We start from the raw sequence: 9,385 nt of genomic DNA, 5'->3' as shown, positions 1-9,385 counted from the left end.
ATAGTTCAGCTTGTGGGGCTACTTAGCGTCCATTGTGAAGCCTCCCTTAAGTTTTAGCTTACTGTATGTCATTCAAATGTCAGAGGTTTCACACCCCTCTGCCTGATTACAGAAGCAAGGAGTGAACAGCAGAACCTGAGTCAGGGATGTGAGAGAGAGGTCGGTGCACGGGGAAGTGGCATCGGGCATCAGCCGCCGCTTGAGCGCACCCTCCCCCTCCCATGTACCTTTTGCAATAATTGCCGGCGTGAGCAGCATTTTCCACCTGCTGCATGTGCTGGCCTCAGCTCCCTTCTGATGTCACGTCCTGGTTCAGCCATCATGCTGTGACTTTCTTCAGGGTCTTCAGAAACCTGCAACAAGCTCAAATGGAAGCTGGGCTGGTATCTGGCACACGGTGCCTTCATTTACTATTGCCTGGGATTTTATTTCTCCTGCCTCCAAAATACAAATACCTCATTTACGGCCCCTTTTACAAAGCTGCGGTAGTGAGTCCCGCATGACAAATGCAACGCAGCCCATTCAATTCCTATGGAGAGTGTTGTATTTGTCATGCCAAGACTTGGTACCACACTTTGTAAAAGGGGCCCCTAGTTACTGTTGCAGCAGTCCTGGGCTCCTTCCTGAAACCTACAGCCAGTGGCAATGAATTTGACCACCAGGTGGCACTCATGCAATGGCCATAACATGCTCTCATAGAAACATAATGGCAGATAAAATCCAAATGGCCCATCCAGTCTGCCCATCCACTATCTTTTCCTTTCCCTAAGAGATCCCATGAACTGTGAATGTTATCTCCATAGCATCTCCTGCCCCCCAGCTTACCTAAGGACCAGAAAATTCAATTGTTATTGAATCAGGGACCAGCTAAATAGAAATAAGTTTCTGTAGAATCCCAGAAAAAAAAAAATAGCAACAAAAATGATTTTATTTCTTCCAAATTATAATTTTAAAATATAATGGTGTTTGAAGTGCAATATTTAAAAAAAGGTGGAGGAAAGGGGACATTAAACATAGAAAAGCTTTAAACTGTTCCAGATTTCAAGAACTCTTTAACAAGATAAAAGGATACCAAAAAGCCTTAGACTCCTCAGATAACATTTTGAGGTGTGCCATTACCACCATATTTCATCAAGCTCTTTTCAGTTGTGAACTATTTTCAGCTATTACTGTGGTATGCTTGGTAAGACACTTAAAAGATTACTTCTTAATCTAGTTAAGTAATACTTTGGCTTCAAGCAAGGAACTATTTTCTCGTCCATTCATCTGCAGAATCCTCTCTCAATCTTAAAAAAAAACCCCCACAACATTAACAACTTTAAACCAAAAAAATTCATGAATGATTTTATTCTCTATGAATACTGGGATTTTAAAAGAATGATTAAAGTTTGTTTTGTTTCCTGGATTTATGCAATTTTAACCACCAGGCATATCTAGTATATCTTGTCAGACTACTCCATTCTGCCTGGGTCATTTACTATATTCTCTCATTCTACCTGAAACAAGTATTACATAAAAATTGTTCATTCCAGACTGAAGTCTGTTGCATTTGTACAGATGTACATTTTGTTTGTTTGTAACCCTTGATTATGAGCTAGACGGAGGATGCTTTCCTTACAGCTACTGAAGTACAGAATCTAAAGTTCCTAGATAACGTGTTGTATGAGAATAACAAGGTAACAATCCTTAAGAACGTATGAGTTGCCATACTGGGACAGACTGAAGGCCCATCAAATCCAGCATCCTATTTCCAACAGTGGCCAATGCAAGTAATGTAATGTAATGTAATTTATTTCTTATATACCGCTACATCCGTTAGGTTCTAAGCGGTTTACAGAAAATATACATTAAGATTAGAAATAAGAAAGGTACTTGGAAAATTCCCTTACTGTCCCGAAGGCTCACAATCTAACTAAAGTACCTGGAGGGTAATAGAGAAGTGAAACGTAGAGTTAGAGGAAAAATAAAAATAAAATAAACATTTTAACAAGACAGCATTGATCTAAATACTTTGGAAGGTAGAAGAGAGGAGAGAAAGGAATAAAAGCAGAATGGGTCAGCGTCAGTGATGAAGTGGAGCAAGTAAGTTTAGGAGGAGCGATTGACGATTCCAGAAAGGGCTTCTTCAGGGAAGAGACTTGGCCGACAGTTCCAGGATGCCTATGTCTCCTCCCCTGCGATGTTCTCCCATCCATGCATTCCCTCCAGACACACTGCCCATGCCCCAGCCGCTCCAAGGAGGCTGCCCCAGATGAGATCCACAAGTACCTGGCAAGATCCCAAGAAGAAAAACAGATTTTATGCTGCGTATCCTAGGAATAAGCAGTGGATTTCCACAAGTCATCTTAATAATGGCTTAAGGACTTTTCCAAACCTTTTTTAAACTCTGCTAAGCTAACTGCTTTCACTACATTCTCTGGCAATGAATTCCAGAGTTTAATTACACATTGAGTGAAGAAATAGTTTCTCTGATTTGTTTTAAATTTACTACTTAGTAGTTTCATTGCATGCCCCCTAGTCCTAATATTTTTGGGAGCGTAAACAAGCGATTCACATCTACTCGTTCCACTCTACTCAGTATTTTATATACCTCTATTATATTTCCCATGAGCAGTCTCTTCTCCAGGCAGAAGAGCCCTTTAGCCTTTCCTAATAGGGAAATCATTACATCCCTTTGATTATTTTTGTTGCCCTTCTCTGTACCTTTTCTAATTTTGCTAACAAAAATGATCAACACCTAATACAGTTTGGAAAGTATACAGAATTAGGGTACAAACAAACCAAAACTGCAGATGTGTACAACGATGTAGGCAAATTTTATTGTGACAACCAAACTATATATTAAAACCTTTTTACCAAACAGGGGACCCAGAATTAGGGTAGTCATGAGACCAACTACTGTGGCTGACTGGAATTAAGGAGGTCTTTTACAAAGCCACAGCAAAAACTGGCCTATGCATGCTCTTACTCAGGTCTTTCCCATGTTTTAAGGCCATTTTTACCACTAGAAAATGGCCGATTTTATATTTTTTATATTAATGGCCATGTGCTAATGTTGCCATTAGTACGCGGCCATCACTGTTCCTTCTAAGCTGATCAGGAGTCCTCCAACTATAATTCTGCCACTAGTGCTGTTTATCACATTTTCAGTAGTGAAAGGAACAGGCAACCTCTAGTAATTGAAAATGTAATATTGGAAGACTCTTGCTCACCTTAGAGCAGGGGTCTCAAAGTCCCTCCTTGAGGGCCGCAATCCAGTCGGGTTTTCAGGATTTCCCCAATGAATATGCATGAGATCTATGTGCATGCACTGCTTTCAATGTATATTCATTGGGGAAATCCTGAAAACCCGACTGGATTGTGGCCCTCAAGGAGGGACTTTGAGACCCCTGCCTTAGAGGGAACAGTGGTAGCCATACAAAAAATTTCTTTGTGAGCATGGGCGTTGGAATGGGGGAGGCCATAGGGGCCATGACCTCCCCAAAGTTTGGCGGCCTCCGTCGGTTATAGCTCTACTTCCCAACCCACCTCCTCTTGGCGCTGTACTTTAAAATCTTTGGGCAGCCGTCATGCAGCGTCAACGAGCAGGCCTGTCCTGGAACCCTTCATTCTACTTCCGAGGACAGGCCTGCTGGTTGGCACTGTGCAGGTGCTGATTTAAAAGTACAGCGCCAGGAGGAGGTGGGGACTTGGGAGCTGGTGAGAGGTTGTGCCGCAGGACTCTGCTAGGGCCCAGGGAGGAGCCCCTGACCCCCCCCAAAACAAAACAGCATTCCGCTGCCTATGCTTGTGAGCATTTACCACAACCCATTTTGTAGGTGATAAAGTCTTACTGAGTAATCCTGAACTAACAAGTTAATGCACGCTAATGTGGATGTGCTTTTTAATGCAGGAACACCCACTCTCTGCCCCCTGACATGCCTGGGTTAGCATGGTCTAATTTGGCAGTTACCGCAGGGTTGCTGAGCACATCTCACAGTACACCATTCTAATTTGCGTTAGGTGGGTGTTAACACCTAACACAGCTTAGTAAAAGGGACAAGAAACTAGAACAAAATTTGAATGTTGAAGCTTCAATGATTTTCTTGCATTGATCTTTTTAAGGGTCTGGGCAGCTAACAGTCAATGAGTACAGTTTTCAGGCAAACCCATTTGCACAACTAAATCACTATTTACCAAGAGTAATGGCTTTGAAATTTGTTCTCTTAATATTTTGATGGACACCAGCTTGATATTATGTATACATTTCCACCCTGGTATGTGGACTCACAGCTCCCAGAAAACTTGTGGTACCACATTTTTTCCCCCCATTTTGGGGTGAAAGGCATGGTGAGGAGCTGCAGTTATTTGCCCATTGGATTTTGGTGCAATTAGTAAGGACATTAATTTGGGAATCCAATAGGGATACTAGTCATATGTGAACATTTCCATGGGTCTTCTCCAGTTACTTTAATCTGTCACCCTTCACATTCATACAATATGCTAACAGTGCATTTAATACACCTTTTAATTGAAAGAAGAGAAACAGTCTGCTTGATATGTAACTGGAGTTATGCATTAGCCGTCATATGGCCAACACATAACCCCTCTTTTATGAACTCGTAATACATTTTGTAGTGCCAGCTGAGGCGGTAACAGCTCTGATGCTCATAGGATTCCTATGAGTGTCGGACCTCTTACTGTCATGGCTGGCGCTAAAAAACTGCACTACGGTTTTATAAAAAGGGGGGGAGAGGGATAACTGGAACATCAAGATATGAGCATATTACTCCATATCTCCGACAATTGCATTGGCTGCCAGTTGCATTCAGAATTGACCTTTTAATAATCATGAGAATCTTTTAAAATTATTCTTTCAAGTCTCACTTTCAATTTTTATCTTCCTTTTAAATTTTATCTTATTAAAATTATTATTATTACCCTCTCCTTATGTGCCTTCCCTATATGTTTATTTAACCTTTATTTAAATTGTAACTTCTAACCTATATTTTCCTTTTGTTTCCAGTTTTTGTCAAATTTATCATTAACCCTGTTAGTATTATCTATTATGGTTTTATTTTTATATTGTAATTTTTATCTTTATGTACATCGCTTCGAATTTAGATGAAGCGATTAATCAAATCTGTATTAAACTTGAAACTTGAAACTTGAATTCAATACAAAGCAATTATAATATGTCACCAATTTTTATATAGTACAGTCCCTGAATTTTTTTTAAAGTTTGATGTCAGAGTATCAACTATTAAAATCATTGCGCTCTGAAAGTTCAGCATTGCTGAAAACGAAGGCTAACCCTAAACATGTGGAAAGTTGTGGAATAGCCTGGTTGGTCAAATCCAAAAATGTAGAGGTAAGAGCTCATTTAGGAAAATGCTGAAAACACAATTATATGTAGATACATTTCTCTGAGAAATTGATTTTATGTAAGGATTTAATCTGTTTGTCTTGTTTTAACCTTGTTCTGAATTTTATAATATTTTATGTATGCAATTATTTTGGGAATAAAACGGTATATGATTTTTAAAAATAAATCAATAAGTTATTTAAATTGATAAATGGGCAGATGCTGTCTGTATAATTATGGGCTGGGTTAGAGGGGGGGCGGGGTGAAAGCAGTCTTAAAAATGATCCATTTAGGTCAGTGGTTCCCAAACCTGTCCTGGGGGACCCCCAGCCAATCAGGTTTTCAAGATATCCCTAATGAATATGCATGAGAGAGATTTGCATACCTGTCACTTCCATTATATGCAAATCTCTCTCATGCATATTCATTAGGGATATCTTGAAAACCTGACTAGCTGGGGGTCCCCCAGGACAGGTTTGGGAACCACTGATTTAGATCAATGTATTGCAAACTGTGTGGCGTGGCACACTAGTGTGCCTCCTGAGATTTGATGCTATGCCTTTTGCAGCGAGAGCACGTCCTATAGGCAACCAGCCTGTGCCTCTCTGCCTCTCTGTGTGTTGATGTCACGCAAGCACACGGCATCATCACTTCGACATCAGCGCACTTCCAGATGCCTTGCACCATGGCCACTATGTTTACTGTGCCTCGGCTCGACAAAGTTTGTGGGACACTGATTTAGATATTCAGATGGGGACAGGATATGTTATCTGTTTCTATGATGACTGTGCTAGGAGCGTTATTATGGAATGCGTTATCTTTTGAAACAAAGAGCGTGACTAGTGTGCCGCAGTTTAAAAAGCTGGTAAAGACTAACCCCCTCCATTACTAACGCGTAGTGTGGGTCTTAGCGCCAGCAGCGGCGGTAACTGCTCCAACGCTCATAGGAATTCTACGAACGTTGGAGTAGTTACCGCCGCTGCCGGCGCTAAAATCTGTGCTATGATTTGTAAAGGAGGGGGTAAGTTATTTGAAAGAGAATTTTCTTGGACGCTTAGCTTAAATTAATTTTGGTTAGGTAGTGCAGTTTTGCAAACTGGGAAAGATAAATGTTATTTGAGAATTTTTTTATATACATGTTGTTTTCATGACTTTTTGGGTTTGTTTGTTAATTACATTTTATTGTGTATATTGTTGGATGTTGTGGGTAACAAATTTTTAAATAAATAAATTTAAGCCTGCCAAATAAATTACAGTGGTACCTCGGTTTACGAGTGCACCAGTTTGCGATTGTTTTGCAAGACGAGCAAAACATTTGCAAAATCGGCGCCTCGGAAACCGAGCGTAGCTCGATTTATGAGTGCCCCCCCCGCGATCCGGCACCCTCCCCGCCACAATCGGGCACCCCCCTGCCACGATTGGGCACCTCTCCTGCTGCTTCCTACAGTCATCTGGGCACCAGCACCAGCATGTCCTGTGCTTGGTGCCGGTGCCCGAAGATCGTCCTCCTCTTCTGCTGGGCCTTGAGCATCTGCACATGCTCAAGGCCTGCGAGTTCACGTGAGAACTGTAAGAAGCGGCGGGGAGGTGCCCAATCGCAGCGGGGGGGGGGTGCCCGATCATGGCAAGGGGGTGCCGGATCGTGTTGGGGAGGTGCCAGATCGTGTGGGGGGGGAGGTGTAAGATACCAGCGCGCCGACAATCCAGCGCTGACAATTCAGCGCAAGAAAAAAAGCGCACTGCCGAAAAACTTATTTTTAAAGAGCTCCGATGCGGGGTGTGTGGGGGAACCCCCCCACTTTAATGCATAGTGTTCGTGCTGCCATTGGGGGCTGTGTGGGGGGTGCAACCCCCCATTGTAGAGAAAATGGAACATTTCCTGAAAAAAATCGGAAAAGTTCTGTTTTCTCTACAATGTGGGGGGTTGCACCCCCTACACCCCCCCCATGGCAGCACGAACACTATGCATTAAAGTAGGGGGGTTCCCCCACACACCCCGCATCGGAGCTCTTTAAAAATAAGTTTTTCGGCGGTGCGCTTTTTTTCTTGCACTGAATTGTCAGCGCTGGATTGTCGGCGCGCTGGTGTCTTACACGCCACTAACTATGAACCATTATAAAGCGATGGCAGCAGTAGAGAGGAGTCAGAGTCAAGACAATATATGCTGATTGGTACACCTGGGGAATCTTAAAGCCTTTGCCAAGGTCCCAAGCGAGATGTCAGACACCGTTCTAGGTGTGATACATGAGAGGAAATGCCAGCATGAACTTTGCTGAACAAATCAGAGTTGGCCCCAAGTTAAGGGATTTGACTAGATCCAAGTAAGAAGCATAGTCTCATGGGAGAACCAAGGCTGCCAGACCAAAAAGAGAAACACCTGCACTCATGGCAATGCCTGTTCCTCGATGGATGATAGACAACATCATAGGCAGATACCACCTGTAGATGGTGATGTGAGGAGAGACAGGATGACTCAACTTGGTATTTTTGTTCCAAAATTGTTCCATTTCTTCTTTTGCTGTTGAGCCCACGGGGACAACATTTCTGACAAAGAAACTGCCTGCAGCCAAGCATGAAGGCAATGCCGACCAGCATGTCTCAACAGAAGCGCCGCCATCTTTCCTGCCTGCCGTGCTGGGTAATCAAGATGATATTATAACATAGCATAAAAATCAACTTCTGGACCGCATAACCTTGAAGATCTAAGCAGTTTACAAAAAATTATACTAATTTACAACTGAATGATCATAACGGAATTTAATTACCCCCAAATCTAGAGAATAAGTAAGTTTTCAAATGTCTTCTAAATTCCAGGTACGAGAAAGACTTGAGAGATAATTGTTTAAAATTCTGCATTTTAGGGATGAATCAGCAGCCATCCTATACTATAGTTTATACTTCTGCACAAAGATAGACCCCATTAATAGGAGTGGTTGTCTTGCAACAAATAAATCACTTGTAAAATAGTCCTCAAAGGAACAGTACAAATTATTACTGAGAGCAAAAATTGTGCATGCAGCATTCCATTGGTCACTGCATCACTGAGTCATAAATTTGGTCTGTTGGAGGCTATGTATGATTTCATGCCTATTAGAGATAAGAAGCTGGATATCAATCCAGGTCAGCCCATCCTAGTTAGGTCTGGGCAAATCAGGTTTCATTCAAGCTGATTTGGATGTGTTTACATTTGAGTGTAATGAGCGGAGAAGGAATGTTGTCAGAGTGCACCGTTGGACTTCTGGGGTATCAAAAGGTTTTGCTGATACCACAAAATTTTGAGTGCAAAGCTCAAGTAGTTCACAAATATTGGCTGAATCCAGCGATGCTTTCACAGTTCTATAAATCACTTATGTCTAGCTTCTTCTTTATCAAATATATGCCAACTTTCTGCTTGATTAGCCTTACTTTTTAAAACAAAACACTGCAAGAGGGTGTCAGGTCAAAAGCGCGCCGGGACAAAGGCGCGCCCAGACAATTGAGCGCAGCGCGGAAGCGCACGCTGCTCTAAATTACAATTTTTAGGGCTCCGACGGGGGTGTGTGGGGGGGAACCCCCCCACTTTACTTAATAGACATTGCGCCGCGTTGTGGGGGGGTTGTAACCCCCCACATTTTACTGAAAACTGAACTTTTTCCCTGTTTTTAGGGAAAAAGTTCAGTTTACAGTAAAATGTGGAGGGTTACAACCCCCCAAACCCCCCATAACGCCGGCGCGATGTCTATTAAGTAAACTGGGGGGGTTTCCCCAACAAAATCCCCCCTCGGAGCCCCTAAAAACTGTAATTTTGTGCGGCGCGCACCTCCGCGCTGCGCTCAATTGTCGGCGCACGCTTTTGTCTTTTGCGCCGTTGTCTATGAACCCTGCAAGAGTGCATAACTAAGCTGCAAGATCCAGATATATGGTACCTTAAGCTGCTACACTCAGCTGTAATAAACAGTATGCTGCATTGAGCCTTATTAAGAATGTAAGGACAGACCAATTGTGCATCACAGTATCTTGTTTCCACAGTGACCAATCCAGGTCACAAGTGCCTGGCAGAAA

General features: G+C 42.5%; 1 pseudogene; it reads right to left on the bottom strand.

Annotated features, from left to right (window-relative positions):
* Positions 1 to 7,443: 7,443 nt before the first annotated feature.
* Positions 7,444 to 7,961, bottom strand: LOC117367471 (annotated as a pseudogene).
* Between the last annotated feature and the right edge of the window lie 1,424 nt (positions 7,962 to 9,385).

The sequence above is a fragment of the Geotrypetes seraphini genome, chromosome 1 (assembly GCF_902459505.1).
Source record: "Geotrypetes seraphini chromosome 1, aGeoSer1.1, whole genome shotgun sequence".
In the NCBI taxonomy this organism is placed as follows: domain Eukaryota; kingdom Metazoa; phylum Chordata; class Amphibia; order Gymnophiona; family Dermophiidae; genus Geotrypetes; species Geotrypetes seraphini.
The sequence above is the reverse complement of the archived record's forward strand: the minus strand, read 5'-3'. Positions and strand labels throughout refer to the sequence as shown.